Genomic DNA, 18,995 nt, shown 5'->3' with positions numbered 1-18,995 from the left:
AGCAAGTCTTCTCGAGTCATGAGGCTCAAGTCCAAGTGAAGTCACAAGTCATTGATGTTAAAGTCCAAGTCGAGTTGCAAGTCTTTGTACATTTTGTCGAGTCGAGTCCAAAGTCATCAAATTCATGACTCGAGTCTGGCTCGATTCCAAGTCACATGACTCGAGTCCACACATCTGGCAGATACAATGTAAAGTATTTGCTCTGGCATTTGCTTTAAATCATTTTGTTCTGTTATTATTGCTTGTTGTCATCTGATGACAACACGCAGAATGTGGCAGTTGGTTGGTGTTATGTTTGTCCCGCCCCTCCTCCACTGTGATTGGACGGCTGGGTGATAAGTGACTGTGATGAGCGCTGCGTTTTACTCAAAGTTGAACATTCTTCAACTCTCGGCGACCAGTAAAAAACTCTGAGTGCTCAGCGCGTGAGCGTGAAATGCTCAGTGCCTCGTCTGCACTTACACTTGTTCTTCCACGCACTGGAAAACTTCCATGGGGTTTGTGACAGTTCAGTTTTTCCAGCTTTTGGTTACGCAGCTCTAATTAGATCTCTAGATGGCTGTATAGCCTTACATATACATATAAACAGTTGCTCATGAGTGAAAACTCAAGATAACGTTCATTATTTGTATTGGGTTATTAATTTGGAAATCTGTCTCCAGCGTGATTTGATGATTGCACTAAACCATATCTCATTCTCATAACCATGTTTCACCACTGATTTTTACATGCATTTTGCACTTTGAACCCTGGCTAACATGCTACGGTGTAGTTTTTTAATCATTCTAATCTGGAAATGACCACCACACAATCAGTCATTTTGATCTTACAAAAATCACAAAATTATAGTGAAATCCTGGTGGAATTGAGCTATGTGCAAGTTTACCAATACTTCATTCAATTTGAACAAATTAATTTGCTTTGCAAGTAATTTTGTGATTCTGTATTCCCTTTGTACGTTTTTTTATTGTGCTATGTGTCTTTATGATCATGCCCAGTGAGAAATTAATGCACTGAATTAGCTGTGATCGGATGTTACATAGATCTGCTTGTGACTGAAGCCACCGAACTACTGTTCCTGTGACATCAGAAAGAGTGAACCTGGTGGTTTACAGTTTCAACAGACGGCTCCAGTAGAGTTCACTTTTGTCAGCTAAATAGTTTTGACAATGGTCAGCAGGTTAGTGTCTGCTCTTGAAGTCAGACTAGTCAACTCAAGTGCTGACTGTCATTATAAATCTTTGTTATATTTATTCGGACATACTCTATTTTTAATTATGAAAATGTAATGGTAATATTTCTTATTTAAAAAAACAATTAGCAGTAATAAATCATAATTATTTATTTAGTATTATTAATAGTTATTATTATTATTATTATTATTATTATTATCAAATACAAAAATTATAATAATAATTGCATTTTAAATCGCAATCGCAATTTTACCTAGCCTAGAAATCTAGACGCACCCTAGCGGCAGCAAATTTAATTTTCCCGCAAGTGTGGTCTAGCAACTCTCAATTCCTATCTGAGCTGTATTCCTCAGAATCTGGACGGCCCAATCACATCGTGTAGGTAGGCTATAGAGTCGGCGGGCGGGGCCATAATGACGACGGCCGAGTTGCGTTTGCGTGCTTCTAGTAACACAGTCTTCTAGTAAACACAGAAACTGGCGAACGGCGGCGGTCTTTCGAATCAGCTCTGCCCGCGCCTCCGGAAGACTTGGAGTTAAGCTTTCCTCTGAGAAAAGAACAAAGAGCGGCACTGAAGTCATTCTTAAAAAGGGAAGATGTGTTCGGAGTTTAGCCGACCGGATACGGCGAATGTTTAAAGGGGGGGTGAAATGCTGTTTCATGCATACTGATCTTTTTACACTGTTAAAGACTTGGAATCCCATACTAAACATAGACAAAGTTTCAAAAGTTAAGGTGGACGTTTGATGGGAGTATTTCTTTGTCAAAAATACTACTTCCGGTTAGTCATAAGTTTCGGCAAGTTTTTTGCGATCATGCGTCCCCTTGACGTTAATGGGGGCGGAATTTCCTTGTATGGGCCTTACGGACAATTCTACCGGAAGAGCGTGAGAGAGAGAGCGAGAGAGAGAGCGAAAGCAACAGCCTACGCCCATCAAAGCGCTGGCTTGTAGGATGCTGGACAGGTGATGTGCACATAACAATGTCACCAAAAATGTGCGTTTTTGGTTGCCAGACCAAGACAGTCCTGCACAGATTCCCCAAAAACCCCGCGTTAAGGCAACAGTGGATGTAATTTGCTTTTCCGGATCAACAACTGAGTTGCGCGAATGTTTATATCTGTTCGCTGCATTTCGGTGCCGACTGTTTCATAAACAAGGCCCAGCTCGACGCCGGATTTTCCCGATCGCCTAATGCTGAATGATGGAGCAGTCCCAACGTTAGAACCGCAGGCGGTGAGTTAGACTGCTTCAAATGTCTGTGTTTTTTGCCTATGCTCATCAAGTAGCCCAAACATGATCACGAGTTAATTGATCAATGGAGCATGCGATGTGTAGTGCGTGTACATTTGTTTAGCTGGCCACTATATGTGTAACTTTATGTTTGTGTATTGTAAAAGCACTCCAAACAACAATACACAAAGAGGGGGGAAATATGTTGAACTAAATAAGCACGCTTCTTCATTCAAATGCGCTACTATTCCGTGTCTATCTATGTAAACACTAACTAATCCTGCTGTGCAAAACCGGTCTGCTTACTGTCTACACAAACCACGCGTAAACACACAAACACACGTGCACAACTGCACTTCCCACATGTACACCTTCAAAGACAAAAATACGACGATATAATTCAAGTATAAATATGTAAATAACACAAGCCGCTAAGCATATTATATAGTTAGTGTATAACTTGTACCACATAGAGACGTCCTGCTCTAGTCGTTTTTGCTGCTGCTCCTGTTCAACTGCAGCCTCTGGGTCTGATTCCGGATCATAGATGTATGGCTGTATCTGATTAAAAGCCATATTTTTATTTTGAATAAAGTTTTTTTCCCGCTGTTAGGGATGACACAGCTTTACGACGCACTCGACTCACCACAATAGCAGCAGCGAGCACACGTCATTATTTAGCTCCGCTCACACGACACGCCCCCACCCGCTCGGCTTTTTTCGGAAAGACTCGGAACAGCGCATCTTTCTTATATAATTATAAAAAAATAAAGACTTTTCGGAGATATGCAGGATGCAATGCTACTCTATAGGTACTCAAGATTGACATGACACTGACTGAAACTGAGTGTTTCACCCCCCCTTTAATCAGTCAGCGAGGAGCGAGCTCCCCTTCACCGTCGTTGCTCCGGTTGGTGTACCGCTATCCTATCGCGTGCAGAGGGAGTTTGAAAGACAACCGTTTATCCCGCCCCTCGGACTGAGCCCTGTCTATGGTGAGTTTCCAGACCAAACATCTTGATGTGGGTCTGGCTTGTCAGGCTAAATTTTACCCAGAATAATCGCAAATATATATTTTCCCCAAATCGTGCAGCCCTAGTTGTGACTCAATTGGTCTAATTCTTTGGTTAGAAAGAACTGCAGCTACTCCAGAGTGAACTTTGATAATAGCAATGTTTATTGGGACATCCAATTGCAAGACATAAACAGGTTTACATGATATACATAAATGTGGTTTCTGTGAGAGAACAAAATAAGGATGATAAATATACATGATCATATGACATGACAGAAGATATAAAGATCATTTTTATTCAATGTAAGACTTTCCTGTGCTTTAACATTCAAAAACATCATTAGGAATAAGTAATAAGCGGTTTTCTTTCCTGTTTTTTTTTTTTTAGCCTAGCTCTTGAAACGGACGGTTTTATGAGTGTGCTGCATTGTAGACCTGGAAGTAAATGGCCACTGCTTTGTGTGGGAAAATGGCAGCCAGAATGATGATTGTCTTTATCAAAGATAAAATGTCTTTATCAAACAAACTCAATGATTTATCTCTCATCCACCTGCAATTTATTTGAATGTTATTTTTTTATTACTTGGCCTGTCCGATCGGTGGATCATTAGCACACACACAAATATGTGCATCAAGAAAACTTCTCAGCAGGCAAATAAGCATGGGGTGCGTCCGAAATCGCGTACTATGTGAGTAGGTACTACATTTGAATTAGAACGTACTTCGCGACCGTTAAAAAAGTACGTTCTATATAGTATGAATACGGGTAGTATGAATAGAGTCGGGCGTACTACATGCGCCATGATGGAATTGTCACGTGATAGACGCCGTCATGACAGCGCGGAGATTTAAAGAGCCCATTCCACCGACTCCACACATTCGCCAGCGATGTGCGATGAAAGCATTTGAAATTATAGCTACATATCACATATTTGAGCTTCATGTTTTACAAACTATTTACTTCAAGAGTAAATCCAAAAATTACCGAGATCGTAAAGTCTTCATCTTGTACACGCTTTAAGAGAAACATATAACGTTAACGTTATTGAACTATTTTAAAGTGATGCCCTATAAATGAGATTGCTAGTATCAAAGTCCTTTTAGATCTTTTTGAAACCTGTGAAAGTGACCTTACCGAAGCTGCTATAAAGTTAAATTTCTTTCCTCGTGATGACACTATAATAAAAAACATTTTAATACCTTTCCTTTTGGTGGTGTTTTACGCTCTGTACGGCAAAATTATGTGATTTTATTTTAAGCTTTGTATCCTCCATTTGAAAGTTAAATACACAAAAATAAAGCTAATACATTTGAATGGTGTCTGGAGTGTGTGTGTTTTTCTCTACAGTGCAGCGCTCGTATTCAGAGTTAGACAGCATATTTCTCAGATACACGTGCAATTAGATTGTTTCAAAAACCAGCAACACATACAGAACGCTTAAACAAAACTGCTAAACAACAAACGTCTTCGTTTTGTGAAAACAGTGCTATCGGTAGCTGATTTACATTAGTCTACTAATAATGATAAAACTATCATTTTTCTGAATTGGCTGGAAAAGGACAACCTTAATTTACATCATATAAACTTCTAACAAGACAGTCGTTTACTTATATGATGTTAAACAAATACAATTTAACCACAAATAAACAAAAAGTTGTTTCTAAAGTACTTACACTTGAAAACAGCTGCATCTCCGTTTTCCGCCATTTTCAAATATAACGAGCTCCTCTCTCCCGTGGCATCATGGGATAGTAAAGTGTCCATCGTATGCGCACTTCATAATCTCGCCGGAAGTAGTATGCCATCCGGGTACTTTTCGCATACTGTTTTTCGAATTCTATGAATTCGGACATACTACTCTGCTCACGTATGGAAGTACGTGAAGTACGTGATTTCGGACGCAGCCCAAGTTTCGCTACCATTATTTTTTTCTAAAACATCGCAACAGTATTATATCATCAAAGTGACAGTATCATCAAATGTCACTGTAATTCTTATTAACTCTTATTATCAGAACTCCATTACCAAGTGCAAAATTTAAAGGGGCAACATTTATCTGTCCCACTTAAAGGGGCAAAAACATTCAGGGCTACACTACATTTTCATACGTCTATTAAAGCAGCACTATATCTTTTCAACCTTCATAATATTTTTTTTAATTTTCAAGACTCTTGTGATACATCGACTTACAATAGGTTGAATGACACGTCTGCCATAGCCTGATGGGGTCTGTATCGTTTTTAATCGTACTTTTAAACTTCGGGTTTCAGGTAGTAATGCGAGAACAAAAAGAAGTACACAACTCGACTGCTTTACGGCATATACATCACTTCCACCAACACCCACACTTCCTTAAATTCAGACGTGCGAGCCCAACTTTGTTTGTCGGATAATATAGTCATGGCCGAAGCAGCACAGACAAATAAGAAAGAAAAGGTTTTGTTGGAGGAAAGCAATAAGAGGAAATGAAAAAGTGATGGGATTAAAGGCAGGACGAGGATCAACATGTGACCAGCGTTTGCTCGTCGGCGTGAGCTGAAGGAGGCGTGCCCGACCGATGCTGTCATGCTTGTTATGGTGATTACCTACCACTCAAACATTGAACTGAAGTATCATATAGATTCTGGAAAACGGTAACCAATAGACTACTATAATGACGCTGGCTTGTAAAAGTGAGCATCGCGATCATCTGGCGTTTGAAAAAAATAAAACCCATGAAATTATATTCATATGACATGCTAAAACATATGCCACTGACTGTACCTGGGATGAAGACATTTCACACGCGCCGCCAGAAGAACAACTGCATGTGAACTCCTCCTGCAGTGTTCAGGGTAACTGTTAGTGCTGCACCAACCCGCTGGGCCACTTTTATGAAATTATTTGGCCCGCCCCGCACCGCACCACTGTATATATTTTTACAACCCACACCCGCGACCATTAAATAGACATACGGGGTCCGCGGGTTATGAGACGACCCACGCATCACTAGTTCAGGGCTATCAGGGTTGTCATGTCAACAAATGCACGCGCGATGGCATCCCCTGTTGTAGGATGACAGAGTTTACGGCAGTAGTTGAGGACATTATTTTTTCCCAACTGTAGGGGGACCCCGAGAGCAAAAGTTACCCAGTGCTGCTTTAAAGTTCAACATATAAACCTACACTATCAATGAAGTGGTGTCAAGTGGTGTTTTTATCAGTTTTTTTTATTTTTATTTAGTTTGATAAACATGACAATATAACATCGCAACTACATGAAAAGAGGTTTTACTGTTATAAATAAATTATTTGTGACCATTTGTGGCCAATCGTGGATCAGCCGTGTCGTCATCAGAGCTCCTGCAGTCCCCTTCAGAATCTGCATCGGCTGCATCAGCCGGCAGCTCTCGAATCGCTCTCGCGGTTTTTTGTTGACATACGTCACAGTCACGTGCCGTCGGCGCTGTCTCAAGTCGGACAAAATTTCTAACTGGCATGCAGTGCTTCAAGTCAGACACCGATCGGGGTGTGCATCGCTGGATGAAGTCGAACAAGCCTAGTGATTACATTTAAATCGCATTTTTCCATTTGAAAGAGTTTTTGCATCTTGGTCTGGGTATTCTGGGAATTACATATCTGGGGAACCCCGGCCCAGATCAGACATGATGACAGAACTAGCGGCTCGACTCAGAAGTCATGAGAGGTGTAGCCTACTAATCTTTCTAGGGAACAGACGTGATGAAATGTGAAGAGACCAAAGAAAGAACAATTTGGATTGGGATGTGCTGTAAATAATGTGATTCATGTCAAGATTTAAAAATCACAATATAGTTTTATTATAGTCATGTGTACAGTTGACCTTCATAACATTATTGTAGAAAGTAACCAGATGAAACTTAAAACAACAGAGGTAAAGGCTAAATCTGTGTGCTACACACTCATCACTTTGTTGTAGTTTTGTGTAGGTAAAGATGAATTTCAGGAAGATATGTGAGGTTTTGTTAATTGAAATGTATTTTATTGCTGCACAAATCTATTGAACAAGTCAAGTTTATGTTTTTCAGATTTTCATGAGGTGTTTTGCATGTGATGAAAACCGGCAAAATTGCCCGAGGAATCGCTGAAATTGTGTGAAAAGTTTGTGTTTTCCTTCTTGATTGAGGTGAAGTCCGTCATCGTTGTATAGGTTTTGGATTATTCTTCCATTTTTGAGAAATGGTTTTGTAGTGTTCAGAAACAGGATATTTCTTGTTTGTGAAGTCCAGTGTTGGATCAAGCTGTTGCATTGTTTGATTGTCGTTTTCATTGTGGAGTCGTCGTTCACTCGTGGTAAAACAGCGCTGACTGCGAAATACAGAACGTGTGGATTGACCAATGAGATTCTGGCTATGAGCGTTTTCATTCGCTGGACCACAGTCGACGCAGGCGCTCCACTCGCGATGTCGTTTGTTCCGATGTGGAGAATCACTAATGTGTACTTGTGTAGTTTCTCAAAGTGTCTGATGTGTTGTTGAGCAGATCTCATGAGAGTTGTGTCTGGGTGAACCCAGCATTGAGCATTTGGGAAATAGTCCTCGATATCCCGACACATTGAGTCTGTGAGGAAGCAGACCTGTAGACCTGTGGGAGAGAAGAAATGCTGCTTTATACTGTGATCACTATATGAGTTATGATTATATTGTTATATTGTAATTATTAATATTGCATGTATTAGCTGCTTACCTTGAGGTATGACGTATGTTCTTCTGTTGATTGTAGTTGTTATTGTGCTTTTTTCTAAAGAGAAATTAAGAATATTAGAGATTAAAACACACCTGTTGGTAAACATCCATTGAGAGTTTAAACCAGTTCATTATGAAGTTACAGGTTGTTTTATTTGCTGATCAAAGCCTTTAAATGAAGAACAAACGCAGACAGCAGTATAACTCTATATCAAGTGTGTCAGCTGGAAAAAAGATTTATTAGACTGTTTTTGACATATGACTAATTTATTAAGTGATTCAATGAACGTTTGCAACTATTTATGTTCAGATATGTTAATGTGATCAACAGATTTTTACTAATTTAATGCATGACATCATAATAACGAATGTCCAACTTGGAAGTCGGATGTTCTGAGGTTGAAGGCAGTTTTTGTCTGGACATGTAATCTCAACTGTAATCTGTCTGACCCGCTCCATGTCAAATAAAACCACTTTAATTATTACACTCATATGACATTCTTCAAAATATCCTTCATTTCTGAAGAGCTGATGATTTTAATAAGGATCAAATGACCGAGTTCAGCTTTGAGAATGAAACCAACCTCTTTGCTCCTCAGTATCTTCATGCTTGACTCTGAATGTTTCTTCAATCTTGACTCTGAATGTTTCTTCAATCTTCACGTCTTCATGCTTGACTCTGAATGTTTCTTCAATCTTCACGTCTTCATGCTTGACTCTGAATGTTTCTTCAATCTTCACGTCTTCATGCTTGACTCTGAATGTTTCTTCAATCTTCACGCCTTCATGTTTGACTCTGAATGTTTCTTCAATCTTCAGGTCTTCCCCCTTCACTTTAATAATATGGGGTTCCATTTGTGCCAAAAATAAGTTGACTGCCCAGTGCTTTGTACTATACATTTGTCTTTGTCATCAGTCTTTGTCTAGTTGTTCGGAAAAAATGGTATATGTTGATGTGTGTGTTCACTGTTTATGTCGATTTGCTCTGTTGTCCTTACTGTATTGATCCTATTTTTCAGATAAAGTCCGAGCTTTAACTGTATACTGCTGCCCCTACAGTCATCTTAACTGTCGTCCTGTTCAGTCATCTGAACTGTCGTCCTGTTCTGTCATCTTGTTCAGTCATTTGAACTGTTGTCCTGTTCTGTCGTCTTAACTGTCGTCCTGTTCAGTCATCTGAACTGTCGTCTTGTTCTGTCATCTGAACTGTCGTCCTGTTCTGTCATTTGAACTGTCGTCTTGTTCAGTCATTTGAACTGTTGTCCTGTTCAGTCATCTGAACTGTCGTCTTGTTCAGTCATCTGAACTGTCGTCTTGTTCAGTCATTTGAACTGTTGTCCTGTTCAGTCATCTGAACTGTCGTCTTGTTCTGTCGTCCTGTTCAGTCATCTGAACTGTCGTCCTGTTCTGTCATCTTGTTCAGTCATTTGAACTGTCGTCCTGTTCTGTCGTCTTGTTCAGTCATCTTAACTGTCGTCTTGTTCAGTCATTTGAACTGTCGTCTTGTTCAGTCATCATAACTGTCGTCCTGTTCTGTCGTCTTCAGTCATCTGAACTGTCGTCCTGTTCTGTCGTCTTGTTCAGTCATTTGAACTGTCGTCCTGTTCTGTCGTCTTGTTCAGTCATCTTAACTGTCGTCTTGTTCAGTCATATGAACTGTCGTCCTGTTCTGTCATTTGAACTGTCGTCTTGTTCAGTCATTTGAACTGTCGTCCTGTTCTGTCATCTTGTTCAGTCATCTGAACTGTCGTCTTGTTCTGTCATCTGAACTGTCGTCTTGTTCAGTCATTTGAACTGTCGTCCTGTTCTGTCATTTGAACTGTCGTCTTGTTCAGTCATCATAACTGTCGTCCTGTTCTGTCGTCTTGTTCAGTCATCTTAACTATCGTCCTTTTCTGTCGTCATCTGGTTCAGTTGTCTTAAAGGGATAGTTCACACAAGCTTTTTATTTTTTATTATGTAACGTTACTCACCATCAGGTTGTTCCAAACCTGCATGAATTTATTTGCTCAAAACAAGTTATTTTGAAAAATATGGCTAACAGTTGTGTTGACCCTTTCAATTACATTTTATTTCCCCATATCATGGAAGTCAATGGGGCAAGGTTTTTTTTTTTTGAAAAGCATGTTTTAGGGTAAAATTTAAAATAAGTAAACTTAAGTAAATAATGAGTTTTTTTTTTTTTTTTAACTCACCTTAAATGTGTGTGTGTGTGTGTGTGTGTGTGTATATATATATATATATATATATATATATATATAGAGAGAGAGAGAGAGAGAGAGATAGCCTACATACACACATGCATGAATCAGCAGTTAAAATGATTTAAAAAATGAAATTGTTTGTACACTTGTTCAAGTAACAACTCCATAACAAAATAAAACAAAGATATACATGATACATCAATATCCAGCAGTAGAATCTGACGTGTTGAATCGGCGTCAGAGCTCGCCGGTCATTCGGGCCATTTGATCATTCGGATCGGCAGTTGAGCTTCCTGAATGAGTCCGTGTATGAGAATATATGATACATCAAAATACGACAATGGCGCTTATAAAACTGCATAAATGTCAAGGTTACGCTAAACCACTGTATTATGTAGCCTATCATACAGAGGCAAAGAAAAAACAATAAAACAACCATGAACCATTTTCTAAATCGGCTACACTATTAAAAACATGGGGTCTTTCACTGTTGTGGTCATACTGGCCGGCAAGCTGTAGCCATAAGATGGAGGATGTTTTCAAAGGCAAAACAAGCTGCTTATCACAATCTTCTAGCTCAATCAATACAACATTACTATATAATCCCTTCAAGTAGAGCCTACCTGTAACGACTATCTTCAAGTGTTAATATTTGTGTTACAGTCTGACATGGGTGCTAAATTATTTAATATCTTCTATAATATGTATGAAACGTTGTTTTTTGAATGGTCAGTGAGAGAAATACATTCATTTGTCATTGAAAGGGATGGTTTAAATTAGTGTTAATGAAGACTTTTTTATTTGATAATGTAGGTTTTTTATATGCCACATAAATAACAAAATACAAAAATACCAGAGCAAATTATTAAAGAAATTAAAGGTGGTAAATTTTTTCTGAATAAACTAAATTGCTACAGAAGCTACTATGGTGACCCTCATTTTAAGTTAAGCATGCTACAAATTGTAATCAAATCGCTCCCTTGAAATCCTAAATGCCTCCAGGAAAATGTCAACTCCAAAGCAAGTGCTAGCGCCAAGTGGATCCACTCTTCCCTGAAGAAACTGGAAAACAGCACTGCGTAGATTCTCAGGTGGCGGGGGAACTTCAATGATGTCATCATCATCCACTGGTGTTGGTCCATCCCAGTCTATACTGTGTTCTTCTAAATATCTCTAGAAGGGAAAAAAAGGAAAATTTTATATATGTATATAAACTTTTAAAAAATAACAGTAGCCTTCAAAAAGTAAAAATCTATCTTTTTCGAGATACATTTATAAATTATACAAGAGATAATTAATCTGAACAAGCAGTAAGTAATGTTTGATGGTGGAAATACTTTTGGAGGACATAGAGGATGTGCTGCGCTTTGATGATAAATTACTCGTAAATATTTACAGACTCCTAGGGGTGTTCGATTCCAGGTGTTTTAGAGTCAACTCCGATTTTCGACACCCACTGTAGGAGTCTATGGAATCGACTCCTCGCCTCCATTTACTTTACATCAAAACAGGGTCAGAAATAATACAAAATTGCAGTTGTTACCAGGGACGTGCACAGGATTTTTGAGGGGCAGTTTCTCTGACCTAAAAAAGGGCACCCCCCCCCCCCTCATTATCTGTCCAATTACATATTATTGTTATTGCCATTATCATTATTATTTCAATGCGCCCTAGTGGTATTTATGTTCTGCACAGGAAAAATATTATAGGTGGGGCTATTTTTTTGAAGGGGGGTCTGGGGGTTTCTCCCCCAAGAATTGTTTTTATTTCGTAGAAGTGATTTTCTGCATTATGGTGCGTTTGAGGCCATTTCCCTTGCCTATACCAATAAAAGAACTCAAACCAGTCAATATCAATAGTCTAATAAAAACAATATTACCGTTTGTTATACCTTTCCGACAACGTTAAGTCTCACCCGACAACCACGACAATCTCTTTCTAGTGCCGGTCATGCAGGCTCAGCCAGGGCGGTTAGAAGGAATTTGGGGGCCCCAAGCAAAATGGAATGATTAAAAAATATTTGTAAAACTTTAAGAAACCTTTTTTTTTAAATATCTATAAACTTTACATAGATAGACAGACCAAATATTCCTAACACTTTGTTAAGGGTTACTAGTTGGTTTGTAAACTGTCTATAAACATTATCTGGATGATTATTATAAAGTTGCAACAGATGACTATAATACCTTGTTAAATAGTTAATAAACAGTACCAGTAAAACATGTGGGTTGTCCTGATACTGTACTTCAAAATGCAACAGTAAAAATTACCACACAGAATAAAGTAACTGTTCAAGATCCATTGGTAACTTATAAAAATAATATCCTATTTGCATAAACTGTTACTACCAAATATTAACACATTAAGCACATTAAGATAAGCTATGAAAAAAAACAGGCTTTAACCTTTCAACGGAGCTCATCAAAATTTCAATCTATGCGGCACTGAAATTAAAAGCATGCTGTTGTTTCTTTATTTTGATTTTAGGTTTACCTCAGAAGCAGTTTGCGCCAATATTAACCAACTGCAGAACCGCAGAACCCACATACGTCACTCACAACAGTCTGAGAACAACAGCGCCACGCCACAGTCTCACGCCGGAAGTGGGCGGAGTAACAGGCTCAGACAGGAAGTGGGAGTTAACGACAACTAAATCGGCATGGAGGAAGAAGAGAACACGGTAAATAGCTGATTTTGTGTTGTGGTTTTAATCTATCAAGTTTATTTGTGTTGTGTATTTGATCCATCTTTGTTGTATTAACACTTTATACAGAACGTGGCACTATTTTTTTTTTTTTAAATGGCCTTTACGATGTCTCTATCGAGTCTGTTGATATGGTCTTCCTTTAAGTTACTGTTTGTGATTTTCTTTATTGTTGGTGCTGTATTTTCTATTTAATTACATTTTCTGATACTGACTTGGTTTATGTGGATTTTATTCTAATTTATAGAGGCATATTACGATTTGGAGATGCTCAGCTTTTTCCTTCTTTAATATGTTTTTGTTGTTGTTGCTGCAGACAGTCTACCAGGAATCACTCTTATAGGGTCATGTAAAGTTTCCCAACTTTTTTAAAACACTGATCAGTTCATAGCAAAATGGAAGAAGATGGTTCCTCGGCACAGTGTGTGCACCCATAGCCATACTTTAAAAATTCAAGATTAGTTTAGTTGGCATACACTTGATGCATGTCTTATATAATGTAAAAATTATAAACGTCTGGGAGAAAGAGAAGAGTAAAGTTGAGAGAATATCGGATGTGTATCAGTGTATTAGATCCGTGCATTCAGCGTTAAAGGGACAGCAGCATTATAAAGAGCTTTGTTACTTTTATACAAGTATTGAAATGAGTCGTATGTGCTAGCATGTCTTATGGAGCATCACCGTAGCAGGGGTGTGCCATATCATACCGTCCACGATAATACCGGCATTTTTACATGATAAAAAAGTGTCATATTGTTATCTCAATGATATAGCGACGCTATGACGTATGGCGCATTTACTTTCCCTAGAGCGCACAACAACACCTGCCTGAGAGAGAAGAGTACTAAGAGCAGCATGTCAGCCTCCATTGACGATTTGGTACCTAAAAGGGAGCTACTTGGTTACAAGAGGACAGCCCTCTTGACATCTGATATAACATTGACAAATTAAAGCTGTTATTGATGTTTGCAGCGCAATATTTGACCGGAAGGGTAACATTGACGGTTATTTTTGTCAGTTATGGCTCGTTAGATCCAGCATTCTGCCTCCTTTGAATCAGACACAGAGATAAAGTAATGCGTAAGATTAAGTTTATTTGAATAAATTGATTATAGCATTTATTTGAATTAATTAGAGAGAGAGAGAGAGAGAGAGAGACAGACAGAGGATTCCTATGCGTGACTACGTATGTTCAGTGTCTCTCTTAACAATGAAAATGTATGTTTATTGCTTAAAAATAGCGATGTAACGCCATCATTGCAGATAAATATAATGTAGTGATCCAGGAGCTTAGCTATTTTATTGCTAAAAGTTGCGGGTCTGCGTTGATAAGTTTCTGTGCTTCTGAATCTGCAGCTCTCCGCTCCGCTCTCTGCATGTGAGTGACACGTGTGTGTATGCGCACGTGCACTTCATAATGAAAACAGCGCATTAATATAGAACGATGATTCATCTGACTTGGAACTACCAGTGCAATAAACAATTGAATAGCATACCTTCCAGCCAATCAGAATCGAACAATCAGACAGACCATGACATAAATTGCTTTAGTTTTTGTGAAACTAAAATGTTATAGTTTTACTTTAGATTTTACTTTAGAAGCTACTTTGCTTTCATTTGACTGTGTGTGACTATAAAGCTGCTGCTACTGCTGCCACCTTATGACAATAGATTTACACTTTGAATTAAATATTCCCTCATTAATGACAGTAGCTCATTGGAAAATGATGGACAATGCAGTGCAGTGCACTGCTACTGCCTTCCAGCTGCAATTACCAATAAAACTTTGTTTTATAAAAAAAATTCTCAATCGTCATAAATATCGTTGTCGCAAATATTCTTAAAATATCGCCCACATAGTGTGCATTTAAACAACAATGCAACAATAATAAAACAATGACATAAAAAAAAGGAAATTTACTTTTGATACTTAAGTACTTCTTAGAACAAATACTTCTGTACTTTTACTTAAGTAAAAATCAGTTTTTAGAACTTTCACTTGTAACGGAGTAATATTTGACCAATAGTACTTTTACTTTTCAAGTAATAGAGTAGTGTACTTTGTCCACCTTTGGTTTTAAAAGGCTCTCATAAAGACATAAGGCATATCTGTCACATCTTTTCCAAGAATAACTTAATGTTCTATTGTTTTAGACTGTTCCACAACAGTTGGCTGGCTCTATTGACTGTGTCATCTTCAGCTTATGGTAAGAAAAAGTAACATGTTTTTTTTAATACAAGCTTCTCTTTTTTAGGATGAAAAACATGAGGGCTTTTCACACTTGAAATAGTAAACTGCAGGTATACAGAATCCTGGGTTATCTTGCTTCACGTTTCACACTGATCATCATATACCGGAGATGAACAGTTAATCCTGGGTATTCATAGACTGCCGTTCCACACTGTATTTTACTAAACCATGGAATAGCATCCTTGTGTGCAATGTCACTGATTGGACAGAGACTGCACACAATGTTTTCATAAATGCATATTACATATTACAAGTTTATCCTGAATTGACATTTCAAATTATAAAAGAATTAAAATGTTATCTTCCTCACTGCAATTGTTGCGTTTTCTGTCAGCATTTGATGTTTTTCCTCTCCATCGCTGAATTTATTATTTATATTATTTATTTATGTATAAACACAGTGTTTCAGTGACTGTCCAAAGCACGCAAATATAAAAGTGCGAAATGTTACTTTACCGGAGGTTAAAAGCCTGTTTAGAATGACGATAAAATCAGTGTGAGAAGCCCTATGAAGTGCTTGCCTTTGATATACATTTTAAACTGAAAATTGTTTAATAATTTGATTTGTGACATGGTATGATCACTTATGTCACAAATATTGACATGAGAAAAACTGAATTTCAAAAATGTATTATACATGATGCATCCTGACCTCAACACACAATATTTTTAAAACACTTCCAACATTTCATTCCCTTTTATTGTACCCTTGTCCCATGAAGGAGCCATGGATCACAGAAGACATGCACTGCACTGCAATGTAAAGACTGTGGAACAACCAAAAGTTTTCAAAGGTTTAGTGGAAGAGCCCTGATTTCTGAAATTTCCCCTTCAACTTTCACAGGTTAACCTGGCCAAAGAGACAATTATCAATGTTTATGGAGATTTTTTTAATTTATTAATTTATTTTAGATATAATTTTTCATGTACATGCTGTCCAAAAACTTTCAACTTAGTTCAATTTATTCTCTTTGGTCTGATTGTGTTTTTTTTTTAAAAAGCAAACCACAGCTAGTATATGATGCTTTTGCTACTTAAGGGGAAAGTACATTTATTAAAATTAAATAATTGTTGTGTGTTTTGGGGTTTGATTAATCTAAATTTGCTTGAATCATGCATTCCAGTGTAGAATTGTGTATTACAGTGCCTTGCGAAAGTATTCGGCCCCCTTGAACTTTGCGACTTTTTGCCACATTTCAGGCTTCAAACAATGATATGAAACTGTAATTTTTTGTGAAGAATCAACAAGTGGGACACAATCATGTGGAACGAAATTTATTGGATATTTCAAACTTTTTTAACATATCAAAAACAGAAAAATTAGGCGTGCAAAATTATTCGGCCCCCTTAAGTTAACCCTTTGCAGCGCCGCCTTTTGCTGCGATTACAGCTGTAAGTCTCTTGGGGTGTGTCTCTATCAGTTCTGCTCATCGAGAGACTGAAATGTTTGCCCATTCCTCCTGCAGAACAGCTGGAGCTCAGTGAGGTTGGATGGAGAGCGTTTATGAACAGCAGTTTTCAGTTCTTTCCACAGATTCTCGATTGGATTCAGGTCTGGACTTTGGCTTGGCCATTCTAACACCTGGATATGTTTATTTCAGAACCATTCCATTGCAGATTTTGCTTTATGTTTTGGATCACTGTCTTGTTGGAAGACAAATCTCCGTCCCAGTCTCAGGTCTTTTGCAGACTCCATCAGGTTTTCTTCCAGAATGGTCCTGTATTTGGCTCCATCCATCTTCCCATCAATTTTAACCATCTTCCCTGTCCCTGCTGAAGAAAAGCAGCCCCACACCATGATGCTGCCGCCACCATGTTTGACAGTGGGGATGGTGTGTTCAGGGTGATGAGCTGTGTTGCTTTTACGCCAAACATAACGTTTTGCGTTGTTGCCAAAAAGTTCAATTTTGGTTTAATCTGACCAGAGCACCTTCTTCCACATGTTTGGTGTGTCTCCCAGGTGGCTTGTGGCAAACTTTAAACGACACCTTTTTCTACTTGCCACTCATCCAGAAAGGCCAGATCTGTGCAGTATCCGACTGATGGTTGTCCTATGGACCGAGTCTCCCACCTCAGCTGTAGATCTCTGCAGTTCATCCAGAGTGATCATGGGCCTCTTGGCTGCATCTCTGATCAGTCTTCTCCTCGTATGAGCTGAAAGTTTAGAAGGACGGCCAGGTCTTGGTAGATTTGTATAGGTCTGATACTCCTTCCATTTCAATATTATCGCTTGCACAGTGCTCCTTGGGATGTTTAAAGCTTGGGAAATATTTTGTATCCAAATCCAGCTTTAAACTTTTTCACAACAGTATCTCGGACTAGTATCTGAGACTATCACATTGCAGGTGCATTTATACGGAGACTTGATTACACACAGATGGATTCTATTTATCATCATTAGTCATTTAGGTCAACATTGGATCATTCAGAGATCCTCACTGAACTTCTGGAGAGAGTTTGCTGCACTGAAAGTAAAGGAGCCGAATAATTTTGCACGCCCATTTTTTCAGTTTTTGATTTGTTACATAAGTTTGAAATATCCAATAAATTTCATTCCACCTCATGACTGTCCCACTTGTGGATTCTTCCCAAAAAAATACAGTTTTATATCTTTATGTTTTGAAGCCTGAAATGTGGCAAAAGGTCGCAAAGTTCAAGGGGGCCGAATACTTTCGCAAGGCACTGTATGTACTATGAAAAAAAGGTTTATTCTGAAATGTTTGAGTAAAAAAATATATTTTGTGTCATATAAATAAATGTTCAAATGCTTAATCTTTGTTTTCATTTTTATTGTGTTAAGCTTTGTGTTTAATTTATCTATTTTAAGAGATATAAATGGCAACTTTTTACTTTAGAAATCCTTAAAGGGGGGGTGAAATGCTGTTTCATGCATACTGAGCTTTTTACACTGTTAAAGACTTGGATTCCCATCCTAAACATAGACAAAGTTTCAAAAGTTAAGGTGGACGTTTGATGGGAGTATTTCTTTGTCAAAAATACTACTTCCGGTTAGTCATAAGTTTCAGTAAGTTTTTTTCGATCATGGGTCCACTTGACGTTAAAATTTCGGAATTTCCTTGTATGGGCCTTACGGACAATTCTACCGGAAGATCGTGAGAGAGAGAGAGAGAGAGAGAGAGAGAGAGAGAGAGCGTGAGAGAGAGAGAGAGAGAGAGAGAGAGAGAGAGAGAGAGAGAGAGAGAGAGCGAAAGTAACAGGCTACACCCATCAAAGCGCTGGCTCGTAGGCTGCGCTGCACAGGTGATGTGACTTCAAGAAATTAACAATGTCACCAAAAAAGTGCGTTTTTGGTTGCCAGACCAAGACAGTCCTGCACAGATTGCCAAAAAACCCCGCGTTAAGGCAACAGTGGATGTAATTTGCTTTTCCGGATCAGCAACTGAGTTGCGCAAAGGTTTATGTCTGTTCACTGCATTTCGGTGCCGACTGTTTCATAAACAAGGCCCAGTTCGACGCCGGATTTTCCCGATCGCCTAATGCTGAAGGATGGAGCAGTCCCAACGATAAAGGTCCCAACGTTAGAACCGCAGGCTGTGAGTAAGACTGATTCAAATGTCTGTGTTTTTGCCTATGCTCATCAAGTAGCCCAAACATGATCACGTATAGTTAATTGATCAATGGAGCATGCGATGTGTAGTGCGTGTACATTTGTTTAGCTGGCCACTATATGTG

At 38.5% G+C, this 18,995-nt stretch overlaps 2 protein-coding genes across 3 annotated transcripts in view; one reads left to right on the top strand and one right to left on the bottom strand.

Moving 5' to 3' along the window:
* Positions 1-18,253, top strand: part of LOC137049238 (zinc finger protein 850-like) — a 28,870-nt gene extending 10,617 nt beyond the window's left edge. The window contains exon 3 of the transcript XR_010899570.1: positions 18,170-18,253. The gene's annotated coding sequence lies outside the window, so the exon portion shown is untranslated. The remainder of the gene's footprint in view (positions 1-18,169) is intronic.
* Positions 1-18,995, bottom strand: part of LOC137049234 (gastrula zinc finger protein XlCGF57.1-like) — a 295,468-nt gene that overhangs the window by 200,295 nt on the left and 76,178 nt on the right. The gene's annotated exons all lie outside the window — the stretch shown is intronic.

This window comes from Pseudorasbora parva, chromosome 20, assembly GCF_024679245.1.
Source record: "Pseudorasbora parva isolate DD20220531a chromosome 20, ASM2467924v1, whole genome shotgun sequence".
In the NCBI taxonomy this organism is placed as follows: domain Eukaryota; kingdom Metazoa; phylum Chordata; class Actinopteri; order Cypriniformes; family Gobionidae; genus Pseudorasbora; species Pseudorasbora parva.
Note: the sequence above shows the minus strand (reverse complement) of the source record. Positions and strands in the feature narration are given on the sequence as shown.